This window comes from Phasianus colchicus, chromosome 1 (assembly GCF_987193195.1).
Source record: "Phasianus colchicus chromosome 1, bPhaCol1.hap1.1, whole genome shotgun sequence".
NCBI lineage: Eukaryota > Metazoa > Chordata > Aves > Galliformes > Phasianidae > Phasianus > Phasianus colchicus.
Genome location: NC_143436.1, coordinates 191022249 through 191044248, shown reverse-complemented (window position 1 = coordinate 191044248; position 22000 = coordinate 191022249). Strand labels below are relative to the sequence as shown.

The following is a 22000-nucleotide window of genomic DNA, read 5'->3' as shown; positions in this document are numbered from 1 at the left end:
CTGCATTGGATTTGATCTGCCTTTAGTGGCAGAACTTTGTACTTCCAAATCTAAAATGCATTAGACCTGATAACTGACTTAATAAAATGGCTGCAGTTGGAAGGACTGAAAAGAATGTTTTCAACAAATAAAGAAGTTTCTATTTTGAAGTCTGTATCACAAACTGTGCCTTTCATCAAATAGAGGAGCAAATTCCAAGCAGGGAAATAGAGTTTTTTATAATAATATGTGAGTATAAAGTCTTATATGAATTACTGGGAATTGGCCAAAATAGTGCAAAGTAAACAGCTCTTGCAGTGTTAATGACATCAGCCAACCTCTGAAGACCTCACTTGCATCTGATTTCACATTCCAGTTACTGCTGTTTCCTCTTGAGCACTCAGTAGGCAGTTGCTTTCTTTTACTGTTTTGCTACAAATCTGCAAAGTAAGCATGTCTGAATTAGATGTTTCAGGTGAAACTGGGCTATCTTTATACTGATTATGTTCAGAGTTTGTCTTCTGTTTTGAAATGACATTACTTTTTCAGTATATTGTACAGTGTAACATTTAGTTAAGAGTAGGAATGTTACTTGTTAAGTTCAAACAAGGATGCTTCTATGCTGCTTATGCTTTACTAATGTCTGAAATGTCCTCCGAGAAACAAATCGCAATAGAAACAGCCAAGACAGGTCACCAGCATGTAAAATGCTAATTATCTACACCCTCATACATACATTGGGATTAGTATGTAGTTTTAATTTTAATCCTGTCTCTATTTAAGAGCATAAGCTAGACCACAGGGACTAGTAAACACTAATACCTTTGATACTAATGAAGAAGTGGAGCTGCATGTGTCTACAAACGTCAACATTTATTTTTCTAAACTTGGTGGAAAAGAAGTTTTGAGCAAAGTGTTAGAACACCAGCGTGTCTTCATGCTATTGCTATTTTAAAAACGAAGCGTTGGGATTCCTTAGAAAATTTTGATTTGCTTCCCATGTTCTCCTTTAGCACTTTGCCTACTGGGAATTTCCACGCTCAGGCTTTAAGAGGAATGTGCATGTCTGTGCTTTGGGGCCATACCTCTCCCATTTGGAACACAGCACTGGCAAAGTCTTTTGACAGCACAGATTCAGAGAAGCTATACATCCCAGCAAAGACTGATCTGTACGTCCTTACCCGGTTTGTTTAAAAACTTTATAGGTTCAGCTGGACTACGGGGACAACAGAAATATATATTTGTGGCATTCCATAACTTTTCCAACACTGGCTTTATCATGGTGCAATTTGTACTCATACTTTCTCACTGAAGTGGAACAATTCATCAGCTGAGTTCCTATGGCAGGTCATTATCTCAAACTGGGGGGAATCTGAGCCAGTTCAGAACTATCCCAATGCACTGGAGTAAAGAAGCAGCCTAAGAAAAATGTAGTCAGGGCTTTTTCCTATTTTCTCTCTTCCTGCCTCGCTCTCATTCTCCTTTCCTTTTTGTTTCTTGTTTCCATATGAAGTATGTGATATCTATCCTGAGGAAAGGCACAAGAGGTAGGCAAGAGGCTCTCTGCTGTTGGAGTTTATGGTACAAGGGTTTTGTAAGAAAATGTATTTTACAAACAGTTAAGGCTGAGTGCCCATGAGGACAGAGAGAGGCGTATGATGGCTGAAGCACTGCACGTAGGTACGTGTGCTTAGGAGGAAAGGGGCACAGACTGTTAAAATTGAAAGGAGGTATGTTAAAAGTTTGGGACCTACCTGACAGCTTGCTTTGACATTGTAATTTTTCAGCTGCTCGTGCCCAGGTCATTGATGTATTTCCAGTGTTATTTAAGTATAAACCTTTTGACAGTGTGGTAATATCAGAGGTGAATATGCTAGAGTATCTGCCATCAACCTGGTAGCACACACAGCATGCACAGATAACCTTTTTTTGTTTATAACTCAGTTACAGCTATCTTAATAGGGATTATTCTGGCAATTGAAAAACAGGTTTTATTCAAGTTATTCAATTAAGCTGAAATAGCCTCTAATGCAGTGCCATAATTGTAGTTGAGGCATCACTGGAAGATGGTAAGTAGGTGAGATACTAATTAAATTCTTCTGAACTTCAGTAATTTAATATTCAAAAGGAGGCTGAGCCCATATAGAAGCTTGCTCATTGCATTGCCACAGGGGATTATAGGGGGAGAAACCTTGATAAAAATAGCAGCTTCTAAACGACTTTTGCTGGCATTGCGTGACTGAAATTTTGGGGTTTGTTAGTATTGTTCCACTGTTCTAGATATAAACACAGCAGGCCTGATCTGGCTGGGGGTGAACTCTCTGTAGACTTCAGTAAGATGATGTGTGAATGGATTGAATACAAAATTTTCCCAAACACTGCTAAACTGAGGGATGGCTGTTGTGTCTATATATAATCTTGAAAAAATCGGGTTCTTTTATATTTGGGCTTTTGGGGAAAGTAGCTTTCAGCCTAATATAAGTAGGAATACAGCTCCCTTTGATTTTCAAAGCACTGTAAGCCACAAACTCTTATAAATTCTTTTTGAAAATCTCATCTGATAATAAAATGAGAGGTGTGGGAGAGAATGAAATTCATCCTTTCTCAGAATTGCCCTCCTGTAGAACAGCTCAGAACACAGTATCTTTGCTATGTCGTGATTACTGATCAGATTATTAGTGCAGTCCTTCCAGGCCCCTAAATACATCAAAGCAAATTTTCCACTGCCCTTCTCATTATAGCTATCAGTAATGATCTGAGCAAGACTGGTCTGGAGATTCCTCCCTAGATGCATATTCTTTCCAAGCCTCTTAATTCAATCTGAATGATGATGATGATAATTTACGTTATAGTATTACCCAGGGGCTGAGTACAGAGTAGGGTTCCATTGTCCTAACCTTAGGAAAAGCATAAATAAAAGCATGCATATCTCAGACTTACGTAGGCTAAAAACAATACAAATGAGCAGAAATTAATAGGAATCCCTGTGTATACTCAAATTATGTCTAATAATCAATCTACTATAATCAAAATATAACTACTTTTTAACTATCATATAATTCCTTTGTCATTTCTTTAGCTAGAGACGTTCATGTCTCGGGGCTGAATTACAGACCAGTGGTATCTTATTACATTTATTGGCTTTCTCTCATTAGTACTGCACAGATGCTTTGCCTCTTGCTGAGTGAGAAACACATGGACAAATATAATATACACATTTTGGAAAAAAAAAAGAAAAAGAGACTTGGTGTTGATTTAAAATGGTTCTGGGAATGGAGTCTCTTTTTAACTAAAGAGACCAAAACAGAAATGTTCTGCCCAGAGTAGAAATTAACCCCCTTACTAACACACCATTGCTTACTAAATGTGTTAATTAATTAATGGCCTTAATTTAATTCTCCACATGTGTTGAACTGAGTTGATGAGTGTTACTATACTTTCAATTAGATGGGTTTTGCAACATCATTTTCATCATAGTGGTTAGTATAAATGAGTTTTCTTAATTATAGTAGGGTAAATGCTTCGTTAAGAGGCTTCAGATATAGTGTGATCGTGTTTGGCACACTCTGCAGATATCCTTTGTTTGCAGGGACACTTGTGTCCAGTTCACTTCTCATAAGCTCTTTCTGCTGATGTTTTCTGTTTTCTTCCTAGATATGATATTGAAAAACTTTGACAGGTAGAAGGCATAACTGAAATGCTCCATAATATTATTTACTAAAACATTATAGTTCTTACTTGTAAGTGAGTTTAGTGTTCTTGCATTATGTGCCTTCTAGGAATGCTGGTCAAGGGAACTATGGTATATAGCAATAATCTTCTCTGCCATCTTCCTGCAGTGTCTCAGGGACTGCAGTGTCATTCTTAAATTGTGATAAGATCTTAATTAGTAAGACAGACAATAGAAGTTTGCTTTTTTAACCATTAGGCAACATTTCACATAATGTCAAAATTGAGAATTTGCAAAAAGTCCTTACGCTCTGGGAATCAATTCTTTCCTCTGCTTAGGAAGTCAATGTCTTTCCTGCCTTCCCTTTCCCTCTAGGATGTGACTGTGGGAAAGGAGGGGAAATTCACTTTCATGTTGGTAGAGACAATCCAGGCAGCTGCCTGTGATGGCTGAGTCTGGGTTAACAATAAGCATTGGAGGAAAAATTAAGATGATAGAGGAGGCAAAAAGTAATGATCTTCACATTTAATTTTCCTCACTTCCTTAGCACTTTTATGTCCTGTGTCTGCCCTAGAGCTTGCACTCTTTTTCACAAATATAACACAAGTAAAGGGGAAAGTGCTGAAGGCACTGGACAAGAATATTTTACATTGCTAAAGAACAAATTAGTGTAGGTGCAGTGCTGGATGTACATCATCCCTGTGTATTAATGCTGTATTTCTATCCAGTCTCATCTACTTTTCTGAAGTGCTCATATCAGAAAGTAGGAATTTACTTATCCTCCTGGCCCCATTTTCTTTGTTTAGCTTTGGACTCTCTGTGTCAGCAGCCCTTCTGCACCTTCCCAGCACCGCAGATGTACATCAGAGACAAAGCCTGGATCTGGAAACAAACTGGTGCAAACAGATTTCTAGAGGCCAAGTTAGCACTTGATCATTGTAATTGACTGTTTTTATTATTATTCAATTGTTAATTTTAATTGCACTTGTAATTGAAGTATGAATATTCAAGATTTACTGATATTGTATATTTGTAAAATTAGAGATGAAAATCTCTCTCACAGGTAGTATCTGTTGTATGAAATAAAGTGGCTGAAAGAAGGATAGTTAACAAAAATGTTCAGTATCAGAGCTGCTCTGTCCTGAGGACTGGGTGGTAGCGAATTTTTATCTGTGTTTTAAGAAACACTGGGAATGATTTCAGATGTTACATGTCTGAAAATACTTTTAATGAGAAGAACATAATGGGATTAGAAGAAATAAGAATAGCTTTTGTAAAGGAAAAGCAGGTTTATTTTAACTAGTTGAATCTTGGGTAGTGTCAGTGAATTAGTAAAGTGGAAAATAGACCAAAATCATTTATTTGTACTCTCTAAATAATTTAACAGTCTTAACACTATAAGCTGCTACTGAAAGAAAATATTTCAGAAAGTGAATAGTGTGAAAGAGTAGAAACAAAATAATCAAAACAACTGAGAGAAATAAATGGACTATTCCCAGTATAGCAAAAGGAAAACTAAGGTTGTTTGAAGACACATCAGAAAAGCTGAAATCCATCACAGACTGCAGAAACACAAATAATCTAATTATTTCTTGGGGAAAGATCTAGATAGGTACAGTGCAATTTGTGGACGGGATACAAATAGTTTGGACAGTGAAAATAAGAGGAATTAAACAGATCTGGAAGAACATGCAGATGACAAAATGTAATTTTGAAAAACAGGCATCTCTAGAGTGGAGGGGGGAATATCAATTACTCATGCATGCTTAATTAGTTGAGTGTTTCAGAGGTGGCTTGTAGCTTTGTGGAAAAATCTTTACGTACAGTAGCGATTTAAATCACTAAGCAACCTGTTTACAAATAAATGTCAAAAACCAAGTACTGAAATACTGAAACCATTCTACTTCCATAAGTAGTTCTATTATGTAAAGCTGTTAGATGTGGAGGGAAAAAAAAGAGAATGAAATACACATTGCAATGGGAAAACAAAACGGTATTTTTTGATGTTTTCTTAATAAATTCACTACATCATGATGCTGATTTTTATCCCCTCCTCTGATTTTCCCTCCACTTGTCTTTTTTCAGACAAATTTGAAAGAGTTTAGTCATTGAAAATAAATTCCTACAACTTCCATAAAAATAGGTAATCAGAGGAGATACAGTGTGGACTCATCTTGTATTACGTACCAGTGAACCTCTGTAATTATGAGAGCTGTCAGTGGGAGAGAAAGAAAGAGAAAAATGTGACATTTTCAACACTGTATAAGCTTCTATTAGTGCTTTGTTTACTAAATATTTAAATTTAACAATGCAGTTCAAAGCCATAGAGGCACGGAGGCTTTGTTGTTTTTTTCTTTTGGGGTTTTTGAAGCCTGGAAGTATTTAGTACAATTACATTGGAGGGAACATTAAAAATCATCTAGTTCCAACTTCCTGCTGTGGATACAGTTGCCAACCACCAGATCACACTGCCAGAAAAGCCCCATCTGACCTGTCTTGAACATTTCCAGGGATGGGGCATCCACAGCTTTTCCAGGCAGCTTGTGTCTATGCCTCTGAGTAAAAGAAGTGTCTTCCTAGTATCTAACCTAAATCTCCCTTTTTTTAGTTAAAAAGAAGTGCCTTGTGCTATCACTAACAAACCATATAAAGGGTCAGTCCCCATCCTGCTTATAAGCTCCCTTCAAATACTGCAGTGAGGTCTCCCCAGAGCCTTCTCCGGGCTGAATGAGCCCAACTCTTTCAGCCTTTCCTCATAGTAGAGGTGCTCCAGCCCTCTGATCATCTCTGTGGCCCTCCTCTGGACCTGCTCCAACAGCTCCGCATCCTTCCTGTATTGGGGTCCCAACGCCTGGATCCCATACTCCAGATGGGGCCTCACAAGAGCTGAGTAGAGGAGAATAATCACCTCCCTCTCCCTGCTGCCACCTACTTTTTTGAGGCAGCCCAGGATACTGTTGGCTTTCCAGGAGGCTAACGCACACTACTGGCTCCTGAGCAGTTTTTCATCCACTAGAACCTCCAAGTTCTTCTCCATGGGCATTCCTCTCCGTGATTTCTTTCACTCTGCCATGACCCAAATGCAACACTTTGCATTTGGCTTTGTTGAACTCAATTATGTTCACCTGGGCACACCTTTCAAGCCTGTCCACGTCCTTCTAAATGGTATCCCTTCCTTCTATTCTGTTAACTGCACCACTCAGCTTGGTGTCATCTGAAAACTGCTGAGATTGCAATCAATCCCACTATCTATATCATTGATAGAGATGCTGAAGAGCACCAGTCCCAAGACAGATTCCTGTGGGACCAGGACCACTCGTCACCAGCCTCCACCTCAACATAGGGCCATTGACCACAACTCTCTGACTTGGACCTTCCAACCAACTCTTTATCCATCAAATAGTCCAGGCTTCAAATCCATATTTCCCTAATTTAGAGATAATGATGTGGTGAGGGTCCATGTCAAAGGCCTTTCACAAGTCCCGGTAGACAATATCAGTCGCCCTTCCTTCATCCACCAATGCTTTCATTCAAGCATAGAAGGCCGCCAGATTTGTCAGGCACAATACACACTTGGTGAAGCCATGCGGGCTGTCTCAGATCACCTCCACATCCCACGTGTGACTTATGTCTTCCAGGAGGATCCGCTCTATGACCTTCCCAGGCACAGATGTGAGGCTCACTGGTCCGTAGTTTCCTGGGTCTTCCTTTCTCCCTTTCTTGAAGATGGGAGTGATGTTTAACTTTTTCCAGTCACAGGGGTCTATGCCTGACAGCCACGACTTTTCAAATATGGGGGAGAGCAGCTTGGTAACTGCATCATCCAAATCCTTCAGGACATAAAAAAGTAGGATGTTTCTGAGAGGAAATAGAGACATCAGAACATGTGAATCATATGCAACCGTGCAGCTGGATACAAAACTATATTTTAGTGAGGCTTTCAGTTAAGCTGAAGAGTGCAATGCTTGTTACTGTTCCCACTTTCTGATAAAACGGGTCTCTGTTTAATAGGATGTAATAACCTGTCATGTGTAACCTTTTCAAGGTTGTACAGATTGGGAACTTCAGAAATCTGCTAGCTCAATGGTAACTTCAGGAATCTTCAAAAGGAAAAAAGCATCTCTATTGTTTGAAATCATTATCTAAGACATGAATTAGGTACTCCAAGCTGTGAAATAGGCTTAAAAATCCCAAATTGATCAACAACAATTAAGTTTGTCTTTTAGTTTATTTCTTATTTCATTCCTAGGCTCAAAGCTATTATGGTAACTAAAATTGTAAGTCTGTGTTACTCTCTAAACACAGATTTTCTCATACTTAGACGCATTCTTTTTACCAGACTCTCAAAAACCTGAATATTGGCATCAGTGTCAGTGTGGTCTTAAAGGTAACCATGACATACTATTTCCTCTTTACAATTCACTCATGCATAAAAACATCCACTGCTATTTTATGATATGTTTTTACACTGTTGATATATGCTCATTGTGCAGTCAAAGAACCATGTGTGTGTATGACTTGCAACTTTATCTGTGGATTTTATGATGAAGTTTTATCATGCTCTTATAAAACATTTGCATTTTTCTAACAAGTAGATTATTGAAAAGGAGTTGGATTTGGAACATTCCTGTTACCTTTCTGCATCATTGTCTGAGGAAATCATACAAGTACTGAGAGAAACAAAATAAATTTCAGTGAAAGCAGTCTGGTCATCTACTAATTTAATGTAGTAGAAGCTTGTTAAGTTCTATGTGGGCTAAAAAACCCTAAATAAATGGAAGAGTAGTTTTCGAATCTCACCGTAGGGATCACACAATTTAATGCTCAACTTCATTCATTTTGGAGTTACTGCTATAGAGCAAATAAAATTACAAGCTTTCTCCTCTCAGCTCACAAGTCTCAAGAAAGCTAACCATCCAAAAAATGCTGATCCTGCAATATGCTGCCACCTTCTCATGGGTTTTGCTGTACCATTTGACATGTTATCTTGTCTAGGAGCAGTCTGCTGAACTTGAGATGTGTGATTCTTTTGAAACACTTACAGAAATGTGTCGTGTTTGAATGTAGGGAAAAATAGTAATTTTTCTTGATTTTAAGTAACATGGCTGCAAGAAACTGTATCTCTCAATAAAAAATAATTAATGAAATTCCACACATGCAAATTTGTTGGAAATGGTAGCTGAGAATTTAACTATACAGAGTGTTTACCAGAATACAGACAGTGATTATTAATAGTAAAGCAGCTACAAAAAATATATTAAATATAAATGCCAAAATGCGAAAATGCCAAATTTCAAGTAAATTTGGTAAACAATTTCATATGAATAAAGGAGAGGAAAGCTAATCAGAAATCACAGCATTTTGTGTTGATATTTTTAATATCAGGTTAGTTTTGGAGGAGTCAAAACAGTTTATTTCAAAGATGCAAAATAGCTTTGTACTTGTGTTTTTAAACTTGAATTCCAAAATGGAACAAAATCTTTAAAAGCAAATAGAAAAAGAAATATTAGTCGTGCTTCTAGATGAAAACTTTTTTATTGGCTCGAATGAACAATTTCAGGTCTACCTGACCTGATTTCTATCTTTCTTTGGTTATTGAAAGAATAATACATTATTTGCATAGGCTTATCTGTGACCATGTGCCAAAATACTTTCAGGCTTTCAGAGAATACATGCAGCAAACCTTTTAGGTTCGAGACTTTACCTTGATTTATGAAGATATAGAATAAATACTTTCACACCTTAACTACAATTTCCACACTAAGTAATGTGAACTCTAAAATAGTAAACTGTCAGTGTATGAAATGACTAACTTTGACAAAATACACATTTTGCTACTTAAATGCTGTGTTCCCATTCTGGTCTTGGCAGAGTATGCTAGCTAATTTGGCAAATAGTTATGAGACTCCTCCCTACACACACACACACACACACAGACATTTGACTTGTCACAGACTTAAAACTTCCTTTCCTTTCCTTTCCTTTCCTTTCCTTTCCTTTCCTTTCCTTTCCTTTCCTTTCCTTTCCTTTCCTTTCCTTTCCTTTCCTTTCCTTTCCTTTCCTTTCCTTTCCTTTCCTTTCCTTTCCTTTCCTTTCCTTTCCTTTCCTTTCCTTTCCTTTCCTTTCCTCCCCTCCCCTCCCCTCCCCTCCCCTCCCCTCCCCTCCCCTCCCCTCCCCTCCCCTCCCCTCCCCTCCCCTCCCCTCCCCTCCCCTCCCCTCCCCTCCCCTCCCCTCCCCTCCCCTCCCCTCCCCTCCCCTCCCCTCCCCTCCCCTCCCCTCCCCTCCCCTCCCCTCCCCTCCCCTCCCCTCCCCTCCCCTCCCCTCCCCTCCCCTCCCCTCCCCTCCCTTTTCCTCTCCCCTTTCCTCTCCCCTTTCCTCTTCTTTCCTCTTCCCTTTCCTCTCCCCTTTCCTCTCCCCTTTCCTCTCCCTTTTCCTTTCCCCTTTCCTTCCCCTTTTCCTTTCCCTTTTCCTTTCCCCTTTCTTGTCTCCTTTCTTTTCCCCTTTCCTATCCCCTTTCCTTTCCCCTTTTCTTTCTCCTTTCCTTTCCTTTTTCCTCTCCTCTTTCCTCTCCTCTTTCCTCTCCTTTTTCCTCTCCTTTTCCTCTTTCCTTTTCCTCTTTCCTCTTTCTCTTTCTCTTTCTTTTGCTTTTTCTTTGTTTTCTTTGAAATGCTCAGCTGTTTAATGTTGCGTATTTATGAAGCTTTTAAGGATAAGTTACCAGCTGTCCTTCCTACACCGCAGTCCAGAGGATAAGGAGAATGGTTTGGAAGTGAGAGATGAGAGGTGCCATTTCTGTCTTTCTTTATGTTTAGTATAAGTGGAACAAATATCTTGCCTTCAATATCCACAAACATAACAGGACAATTTAATTAATTACTGTTTTGTGGAGAGTACTTTTATATATTCAATTTTAAATACTTAAAACAAAGTTTTTCAGTCTTCAGGATTTCCAGCTGAAGTATCTGGTGTCTGGCTCTGCAGTTAGGGAAGCGTGGGTTCAAGAAGAGGGAAGACTCTGCTAAACAAAGCCCCTAAATGGTAATCATATATGCTGTGTTCAACTGTAGCTTGAATCCAAATGCTGGAACTAGCAATTCATGATTCTGTGCTCTTTTGCTGTACCACAATTTTTGGCTAAAGGCCTTCCTTTTTTTTTCTTTTCTTTTTTCTTTTTTCCCACAAATGAAAAAAAGACAGGATTTAAGTCAGCTCAGAAAGGCTTTCTAAGATCCACTCTTCCATGAATAATACTTGGCTCTACTTACAGTACTATGTATATTAAAACTTACTGTATTTAGAGTCAAAGACAATGATTTATTTTTTTACCTACCTAGTAATTAATTAGAGGATGTAGGGATTATGCTCTGACAAGTATTTTATAAAATGTCACTCATAAACTATTTGCCTGAATCATCCTTTTTTAGATTTTTACCTTTCAAAATCATTTTGTGCTTTTTTTTTTTTTTTTTTTTAATCCTTTGGATATGTTACTAATTATACATACCTGATCTGTGATTAGATTTTGAATTAACAACAGTAAGGAAAAACCTGAGAATGAGACAGGCAAAATGTAACTCTTTGTCAAATATAAGCAAGTCTTTACAGACTGGGGAAAAGTTGATCAAATAGATGATGAAGGCATCAAACGACTGTTAGGGGGAATAGTCTCTCTTCTGGCTGAAGTCCTGATTAAAGTCAGTGGGGAAAGACTTTTCCTTGGTCAACAAAAAGGGTAAGAAGAAGGGCCCAAGAAACTACCGGCCATTCAGCCTCACTTCCATCATTAATAAGCTGATGCAATTATGGATGTCATCTCCAAGCAAGTGGCAGTGAAGAAACTCAGTCCACACGGATTCACAAAGGGGAAATCATGCTCAACCAATCTAGTAGCTTTCTGTAATGTCATGAATGTCTGAGTAGATGAGGAGAGAGCTATGTGTATCTTGTGTATCTTGACCTCATAAGACCTTTGACACAGTTTCTCACAACATCCTTGTTGCGACAAGGATGATGAGGGACCTGGAGCATCTTTCATGAGGAAAGGATGAGAGACCTGCAGCTGTTCAGCCTGGACAAGAGATGGCTGAGAGGGGAATCTCATCGATGCTTATAACTATCAACTGTTGTCAAGAAGATGGGGCCAGACCCTTTTCGATGGTGCCCAGTGACAGGAATGGAGACAATAAGCACAAACTGGAACACAGGAAGTTCCATCTGTGCATGAGAAAAAACTTTCTGGAACAGGTTGTAAGAGAGGTTGTGGAGTCTTCTTCTCTGGAGATATTCAGAACTTGCCTGGATGCTTTCCTGTGCAAGCTACTATAGCGAACCTGCTTTAGCAGGAAAATTGGATGAGATGACCCAACCAAACCCTACGATTCTGTGGGAGTTTGGCATAAATACTGTGTGATTGGCCTTTACTTGAAATGTAAAATCTACACAAACAGTGTACCTTTTAATTAAGCTCCTGATGTAAATGAGTTTCAAGAGGCATCACTGGTGTTTTAGGTGATTGTGTATGATGAAGTGTGTAAGATGCTGGATACTTGGCTGTCTCTCTAGTATGTTCTGTTTAGCTAACTTTTATTTCAAACAAATTAGGGGAAAAAAATAAAGCTGGGCTGTAAGGCTGGAAAAGCTTGGAGTATGACATTTCAGGGTCATTTTAAAGATTTATTCAATACAAATATAGTGGAAAAGGGATGGAGTATCAGTTTCAGTTGTTACTTCTGCGTAAGTAACATACTGTTTTATGTACATTGTAGTGAATATACCATACTAAGAATTTCTGCTAATTTTCAGCTAAATGCAGTATCCATTTTTCCAGTTCCTTTCATTTGTTAAAGCATTGTCTGATTTAACTTCCTTAGAAAGACTGGGAAGTTGATAGTCATTTCTATATATTTATGCATGTATGTGTAATTTTATGCATTATGAAATGTAGTTGCAAAGAATCCTGAAAATCTTAATTTTGAATAGTTCCTCCAGTCTTACAAAGTAATCTAGGTTTTTCTCTTCATTAAAATGCTTTTATTAGGTAAAACAGCTACACAAATTTCATAAGAAAAATATTTAGAAACTATAACATAGTTATCTACTGGAAGGCAGAAGGGAATGAGATGGGTAACACTAAAGAGTGCAGAAGATGGATAAAATGAAAAGACACAGAAACAAATAAGGAATTTATACTAAGCACAGGGAAGAAAACAATATTAATTGATAATTAAGTATTTAAAAAAATTAATGATCTATCAGATCCCTGGATGTTGTGATGGGTTACTTCATCTTTAAAGTTTCATAAATTCCAGGAAGAGGTGAGACTTTGTAATTTACTATTTTTGCAATTTATATGTGAGCTGTCGAGAGAAATTTCTTTCTCAGTTCTATACCTACAACCTGCTCAGTGAACTACTGGAGTCAAAATGGACTTCTACAGGAATGTAATGGAAATTTTATTCTTGTCCCTTGACCCCATCTAGGATGCTTTGTCTAGTATCTTGTTCAAAGGTATTAGTGTCTGTATTGTTTTTGTAGGTTGAATATTCTAGGTGAAATTTGTGGAGGAAAGCATAGCAAAAAAGAGATATTCTAGATTACAAGAGCAAAAGAAAGTGAGGAACAGACAACAAATGAGAAATATATGTTGAAGAAACAATAAATAAATTGAATAACTAAATGCATCCGTTTTGCAAAATGTTGCCTTAAAGTACTACAGAGTTATCCTGTGAAATATGTAGGCTCTTCTGAAAGTAATGCCCTCTATTTATTTCCATGGAAACTACAACAGATACAAACTGCCTCTGTGAATGTCAATGGGTGCCATTTTTTCCATACAGAAAAACTCAATTCCACACCTTTGCATCATACACATTTCCATGTCAGACACTGTTCTGCCAGCCTGCCCTTCTGCTGCCATCTGTCATGGATGTAATGGAATATTGGTGGAAAGTTCCACATCTACTACCATACCACCATCGTTCACATCCGATGTCATGGGCTAACGTGATAAAATAGGAAGCGTTGCTTTCAGAACAGTCTAGGAATTAGATACTAGCTTTGGATTTTCAGAAAAGTTCAGCTGGTCTCTTTAAAAGTGAGTTTGACTAAGCCAGAGTGAAAGCACTCTTATAACTGCTAGGTTAACTAAAATGGAATGTATAAATCTGTGCACACTTAATAAGATCATAAAACAGAAAATACATTTTCTGGCTAACTACCAGTAGCCATTAAAATGGATATGCTATGTATCAGATAATAATTATGCTTAATATTAAGAATACTTTCAAAATACATAATTTTAAAATTAGTTGAATAGTGTGGTATGTAAGTTTAATTACATTCATCTACCAGTGAAATATGAAACTGGAAGAGGCTCAGAGATTTGGGGCAAATGTTTAAATTTCATGGTGGAAAAAAGGTAAAAGGCACAAATTCTTGACCACACCTTGGCTGGCCATTGCCTTTCATATGTGGGCCAGCCAAATAGTACATGGATTGAAATAGCATCATACAAAGGTTATTCTCTAACACAATCATACTGGGATAATGACTGCGACCTTCGATCAGGGAAAATCCATTCTTCCCCTTTCAGAGCAGAGGGAGAGTCAAACACATTAAAAATCTCATTGATTAGATGTTTCTGAGAGACACATTGCTGAAGAATACATAGATCTTGCTGAAAGATTCCTCTCTGTTGGAACACCGAATTTTAAAATATGGTATTTCTCATATAAGTATTTATCATGAAGAGCATATTTGCAATTCTAGTGTCATACTATATTATAACTTAAGAATTAAACCCAAACTTTCTCTTAGCATTTTCTATTTCCCCTGTGAAATAACTACTGATGTACTGTATCCAGATTAAGATCGATTAACAATTCTGTGAATTTTGCCCAACAGCTATAATCATTGGTTGCCTTAGCAACTTGGTAGATTAAATCATAAACTAAAATCCAGGGGGTTCAATTAAAAATTCTTGTTGAAATTCAAATTCTTATGAGAATGGAATGACCAGTGATTCAGTATGCACTGGAGAATTTTCAGGTTTGCCTCTTTTTCTTCACTGTCATTTATTATAAATTAAACATAAAACTCATATAATACTCAAGAAATATTCGCCCGTTGCAATCTACCACTGATGTGATGCTTTAAGAATAATGAAGCTGTGTGTTTTTTTGCCTGTGTCTTGTGACACAGGCAAAATTCTGTTTTGCTGAAATGTTGCTGATTTATCATATTCACTAGGCTATGTTAGCTGTATTTGATACTGAACCAAATTTATGCTATCACCAGCCCTTCACACACTTTAAGCAGCAGTATTTGTTAACGTACTTTCGATTTATGTTGTTAAAGTTTTGCTTCTGGAATGTGCTCCTGTAGGACTTGGGTTTGTTCAGCATTGAAACCACCTGCTGTCTGAGGCTGCAGAACAGAGCTCAGGTTCTCTTTCATTCCTCCAACTGCAGTTGGATGCTTTCAGTCATTCCTGTCTAAAAGCAACATCTATTCATCTCCTGTTCACCACGTTGATCTTTCTGATCTTGATTTTCTTGAGACTGTACTGTCTTTAATTTTTTTTTGTACTTTTTCTACTGCTCTGATGATCATTTCTTTGGGTAGATGCACTTTTCCCATGTAGCTTTTGAGGGCCTTATTGTTCATTATCCATCAGCCTTTCTCAGAATTGCCTTTGCCTCACAATGTTAAGTACTCTGATATGGCGTCAAAAATATCAACACAAAACCATTAACATGTTGCTGCTGTGCTTGCACAACTGTTGTCTCTTGTTCTCCTCTTTGCACCAAGGGACTGCTTTCTGTATTCACTCATACTAGTTTTCTTCTTTACTTATCTACATTGCTGCATCCTGATTCTCATGAAGAGACACTGTCTGCTCTACCTGTCTCCACAGAAGGAAATTCAGAATCCATCTGAAGTATCTTTTTTACTTTCATCCTCCTTAAAGATTTTTGAACTCCTTTCCCTCATTATACTGTACTGACCTTCATTCTGGAGAAAAATGAAGCAACAAAGATGAGAAAAAAAAGGATGTACTTCTTTTAAAATAGTTAAATTAATAGAAATAAGTAGCATTGGAGTGATAAATATTGCTATAAAGTGACAGAGAAAAACTGTCTACCACTTGAAATGGCAGAAGAAGCATCCTTTCATTTTTTACTTGAGTTGCTTCACAACATTTTTCTTCCTCTGTGTTAGAAAATCTAATGAAAAGGTGCTGAGCAACTTTTCTGAAAATAAATTTCAGTTGTGCCAAATACTGGTGGATTTCATAGATAAAAATGATGGCAATCAGAGAAAATAAAGTTGACATAAAATTTAATATATTGTATAGATAAACCACCATCACTTGACAGCTGAATATAAAAACAAATCTGAACTCCTCTGGGCTTTCTGTCAGCAAGAAATATTTGCAGCCATACTTCATTCTAAAAATTATCCCTTGAAATCTTTTTAGTAATTCTAACAGTTATAGCTAATTATGTTAAATTATAGAGTAGGCCTAAAAGTGTGGTCCTAGATGCTTCATAATTCTGAATCTGGTTTAGGACATGAAAACGTAGCACTGGGAGAAAAGAAAAGACAGGAAAAAAGTACAGGAATTAAAGCGTAGTAAGATAAAAAAAAACATCCTGTAACTAGGAGAGAGTTCTTTCACATGCTCTAAGAGATGTTTTAATTTTTTTAGCATTATAAAGCCTTTCTTTATGTGTTGTTGACTAAGAGGAACTTCCTGGTCATTAGAAGCTAATTAATGAAGATTAATTAATGAAGTTACGTTACATCTTTGCCTCAAAAGCATTTCTTGGTTTCGCAGTGCCAGTTTTATGAATGGACACGAGCTTACAATTCGAGAAACTCCTTATTTTTGCTTTATTTATTGTTTACTATTGATTTTGAAGTTTCAACACAGAAATCAGACAAATCCAACACAGACATGCCCACAGTATCTGCTCTGAGTATAGCTCCTCATTCTGCAATCAGCAGCACAAAAGTTGTGCTAGCTCTGTCTACATTTCTTTCTTAATTTTGATTACTAATTTAGAATGAACCAACCGGTAGTAGATCACAGGGAAACTTATTTGATGAATGAATGGGTATCTTTCTTGGTTTCCTTATTCTAAAAGAAGAAAGGATAAAGGGGAAAGGTGAAGAGGGGTTGCAAATAACATGTTCTTGGAGATTTAAGCAAATTACCATGCACATATATAGATAGGTCATTCAGATGTAATGAGTAGTATAGAACCTCACCTTTCTCTAATTATATTGACCTATAAAGCAGTTTTAATCTGCATATGCTGACATGCTTTATGGGGGTGATCATTATCATTTTCTTCTGATTTGCTGAAGCAAAGGTATACAGTGGAGAAGAGAACAGAGCACTTTTACAGCAATTTCATGGCTGAGCAGGCAGCTGAAGCCCGTTTTCCCGAATCCCTTTCCATGCCCTAACAGTTCTACCCCATCACTAATATTCAGTGTCGTGCATAACAAATGGATCTTTTTGTTCCAAATTAAATTGTTTGCAATGAGTCAGAGGTGCTTTAATAGGACAGCAGGATTTCAGACATGATGGATAAGTGCTGAAGGAGTCATTTCCAGTTGTTGATGGAAACTCATCCATCCCAGCAACAGGGATTAGATATTGTCACAGTGCCTAGTGTAGGAGCTTGTGTAATTTGCAAGGCAGACATTTTTGAAATCGCATCTGTACAGTGCATGCATTCTTCTAATGCAACTTTAAATGTAGATTCCTAAAGAAAAATTGAGACTCCTCCTGTACTGATGCCAGCAATGGAGATAGGTGATGAATTGTAATATTAAGTACTTTCTGCTGTGCATCAGGATTTAAATGAGGATTATGTTAGCAGACTGATGAATTACCCAGCTCTTCAGTTTGCCCAGAGAAGTATCTGGGTAATGGTCACCCAAATTATGTCGGAATATATAGTTAGCTGAGGTAGAACCAAGCAGTTTTTCATCTGTGTGCTTTTCTGCCAACTCATAAAAAACCCTGCTAAGCCAAGAAAGCATAATTTAAAAACTTGTGCATAGACTGTAAGATCTATTGGCTGGGCACTGGTGAGGAGATGTGCTGATGGAGAGAGATTGTTCTTAAAGACAACTCTCAATGAGAAAGGTGTTAGGAGGAGAGGAGAATGGCTGTGCATCATGCTGTGGACTTTAACAGATTGGTTTCCAACTGCCTAGCACAAGCAGAGCAATTGCTGGCATAGAGCATGTAGTGAAGATGGATTTGTACTACACTGCCTGGCAAGCATACAAGCAAATAATTGTATCAGCAAGCCAGAAACATGATTTCGATCTCTAAAGCAAGGAGGTAAATGAGGAAATAATTTTAGTTTTTATCTCAGCTGACCTAAAAGATTAGTTCACAAATTTTCTCCATTTTCCATACCATGTCTAGTTACAGAATTTTAGCTATAAATTGAAGATTCAGGAGCTTTTCTCTTGAAATTATTATTTCAGAGATAAATGTTTGGTTTTGAACACTTGCTTTCAATACTGTTGTCAGAACTGGGATGAAAATGACACATATTTCTCCTGTCAAATCTTCCCCGATTTCTGGAATTAATTTGTAACTTATAGCTTTAATGCATAATAGATCCTTGCATTTTTCAGCTTTCAGATCTAGTTTGCATTCTGAAATCAGAGTAAAGGGTAGTAGCCTCCAATTTAACTATTTCATTGCCTACATTGCCTTATATTGAAGATGTCAGGCATTAAAGTAATATCATCAATGTAAATAGGCTTCACAAGGATACCCTAAACATACCCTTTAAAGAAATATATAATATCATGAAGGCTAATATGCAGTCTGAAATCTTGACGCTGCAAACTCTACTTATTTAGACAGCTTAAGTGAAATGAATCTGATTCCTGGAATTACTGAATACATTTGAGTTTGGCATGTTTTACAATTCTTCCTTGCATTATAGGAGAGAAAGTTCTATAGGCATTATCTTAGGCTTAACAGTGAAAAAAGTCATGAAATTTTAAAATGATGCACTAAGAGACAGTAGAGCAGTCTGGCAGCACATTTATCTTTACAAGACTTATCTGTCCTGGACAGAAAATGAATGGTAAGATGCCATTCTCTTAAATCTCCCAAACTGTATGAAGGACAGAAGTGATGGTGAACATATAAAACCCCAGGTTTTTGTTTAATTTGTAAATATTGTGTCCAAGGATTAATCTTAAATTGGTCTATCCTGAGCAATGTCAAGTCAGTATCTTCTAATATGTGATTGCACGTACAGCTAGAGTGTCTGGCTAGGAAATAAAATACATTATCAGAAACAAACTGTAGGCATGACTTGCTTAAGGAATAAGGAAGGGATGTGTTGCTGGTCCTATGTAAAGAAGACTCTTCAGGAAAAAGAGTTGCTGAAAAGTCCAGCAGAATTCCAAATAATGTTGGAAGAGGACAAGCAATACAGGGCACGCAGCTCCGTACTATGGATATATATTTTGAGTTTCAGAAATACATTGCCATATATTGAAAGTCACGGGGATGATTCTGTGCATCTTTTCACTTCACTGAGCATCTGTGTCTGTGGAACACAAAACTAAAACTTCACATCTCATCTTTTTTTTAAAGCCAGTGGAAATGGGAGTCACAAAAGCATATTCAGACTAAGACCTTCAAGTGCCACCAATGTTATTAAACCAAATGTTCTTCTCAGTGCTTCTCTTTATATCAAGAGCAATTAATTATACAAAAAGAGTATCATTCCACAATCCTGTCTGTCAACAAATGAAAAAACACAAACAGACACTTTCTGTTCAGTAATATAGAAAGCTTGATGCCTCTGTCAAGGCATGATTCACCTCACCTGATTTTAAATATCCAGAAGTTAGATATTACAGTCCAAGTTTGATAGCACAGGTCCCATGATAGTGCCAGAAAGCAGCTGTGTCATGTTGCTGGCTTTGTGTGGTGGTTGAACATAGATTATGTAAGAAGTGATTAATTACTCTCAGAAATCCCAGGAGCACAGCACTGGTGGTAGCTAGAGCTTGGAGTTGAGACAGTAAGTGCTGATGGATTCTTTGGGATTTCTTTCAGCCTGTACAAGGCCCCACATAGACAGTTTGGAAGGATGTAGAGCAGGGTGTAACATTTGGAAGAAGCTGACTGCTTTGAAGCAAAAAAGAATTTGTTTATTCAGAGAGAGCAACAGAACCTGAAAGCACATTGATCTGAGGGTAAATAGTGCAATTTATGAAAGGCAATGGTTTTACAAATATTTCTGGAAATGATTTTGCAGCTATAGCTTAAGATATCCATTTATAACAGGTAATACTGAGACTGAAAACTGCAAAAACACTGAGATACAACATGAGCTATTTTGGCTTCTCCTTTTCAAAACAAGACAACAGAAAACAAGTAGCAGCTCTCCGGTCATGGCAGTTTTCCCAGTATCATCTGTGAGTGGCAGCTCCACCACAGAGCTTGAACAGAGCTGCAGAGCGGGAGGTACTGACCTTCCCAAATAATTACAAGTTTATACAGAAGGGAGAGATCAGGAAATATGCCTATAGCAAGGCCAGCAGAACATACAAAACTGTTAGAAATCAGTGCCAAAATGTTGGTTAAAACTGGTTTCCCTTTCTACACAATGCACCAACATCTACACATTTGTATATCTCTGTATGTGTGCATGTGGATGAGCAGTTTACCAAGCATACTGCTGGAGGATGCTCTATATCCAACACACTATTTTAAAAAATTAGTGTTTATTTAGTAGGTAACTTATTTCAGGCTGGTTTGGAATTATTATTTTTTCTTGTTTAATCTTTCATAGAAAGTTTTTTGTTTTGTTTTGTTTTGTTTTTTTGTTTTTAGTTCAGGTAAAAGATGGGTCAGTTGCATCTATGTTTTGGTATTTTCACAGATTCTGTTTCATTCATAGCATTTTATTTTGAGAAATAGGAAAACTACTCCATGCAGTCAGTAATAAAAGTGTACTATCAAAGCTATCTCTCCAAACTTGTTCCTCTTTGACTGATTAATCCTTTATGTCATGGAAGGCATGAGGAAATTTCGAAGCAAGACACTCTGGTTTCTGAATCATAAGCATGAAAGATTCTCTCATAAACTTAAAACCTCTGAGGTAGAATGAGATGCTTAAAAAATATTTGAAGAGTGACAGTTTTTTAATGAATTATGGATGTGGTATTGATTTTTTATTTTTTTTAAGCAGCTTGGTTGGTAGATTTTTTTTTTTTTTTTGCATTTCAGAAAGTTGCCTAATTCCTAGTTTTCAAAAAATATTGTTGGTTACAGCTCATAGAGTGGAAATATAGGCAAAGAAGTATAGGAAAAAAATACCAGATAATCTTCTTCCAATTGTTGTGAGGGATGTGTGCTAGATCATGGTAGGGAATAAAGGGAGTGAGAGCAAGTTGAAAGAAATGACACTATGAGAATTCTGAACCAAGCAGAAAGACATTCACAATAAAGAACAAATCAAATAAATAAGCAAACAAAAAATGGAAGGAAGGAAGGAAGGAAGGAAGGAAGGAAGGAAGGAAGGAAGGAAGGGAGGGAGGGAGGGAGGAAGGGAGGAAGGGAGGAAGGGAGGAAGGGAGGAAGGGAGGAAGGGAGGAAGGGAGGAAGGAAGGAAGGAAGGAAGGAAGGAAGGAAGGAAGGAAGGAAGGAAGGAAGGAAGGAAGGAAGGAAGGAAGGAAGGAAGGAAGGAAGGAAGGAAGGAAGGAAGGAAGGAAGGAAGGAAGGAAGGAAGGAAGGAAGGAAGGAAGGAAAGATAATGACAATGAGAATGTCAGTGTCAATGACAATGACAATGACAGTTCTGAGCAGATAATCTAGCTGACAAGACAACCCTGCTTGTATGTTCTTAGCAAATTCAGTTTGCATGAATGAGTTGGCAGAGAATTAATATATTTCAACCTATCCATGTAGAAAGATAAATCTTGTGTTCAATATGGTTAATATGCTACTGATGACCCTAATGATATAGGACTGCATAAGAAATGTTGCAAATGGTGTGGGTGTCCTCCAAGAGATGCTCTGAATTAATAGAGTTCAATGGCAGAGGACAATTGTTCATATCACAGCAGTGCCAGGAGCTGTCAGCAAGGACTGGTTACAAGAATTAAGTTCTAACATGAAATGTAAAAGAAAATAATGACAAAATTAACTGAAAGGTTAAGAAAATAACAGTGATATAGAGAAAAGACATATATAGTTTCAGTAATGTGAGTCCATTTTTACATTTCTACAGTCTGATTATTTTTTCTTTATACATTACAGATACACCAAAACTTTGTTTTCAGTATGAAACA

The 22000-nt window shown here is 37.4% G+C and overlaps 1 protein-coding gene across 6 annotated transcripts in view; it reads left to right on the top strand.

The window, feature by feature from the left end:
- Positions 1 to 22000, top strand: part of DLG2 (discs large MAGUK scaffold protein 2) — a 1008740-nt gene that overhangs the window by 470998 nt on the left and 515742 nt on the right. The window lies entirely within an intron of this gene.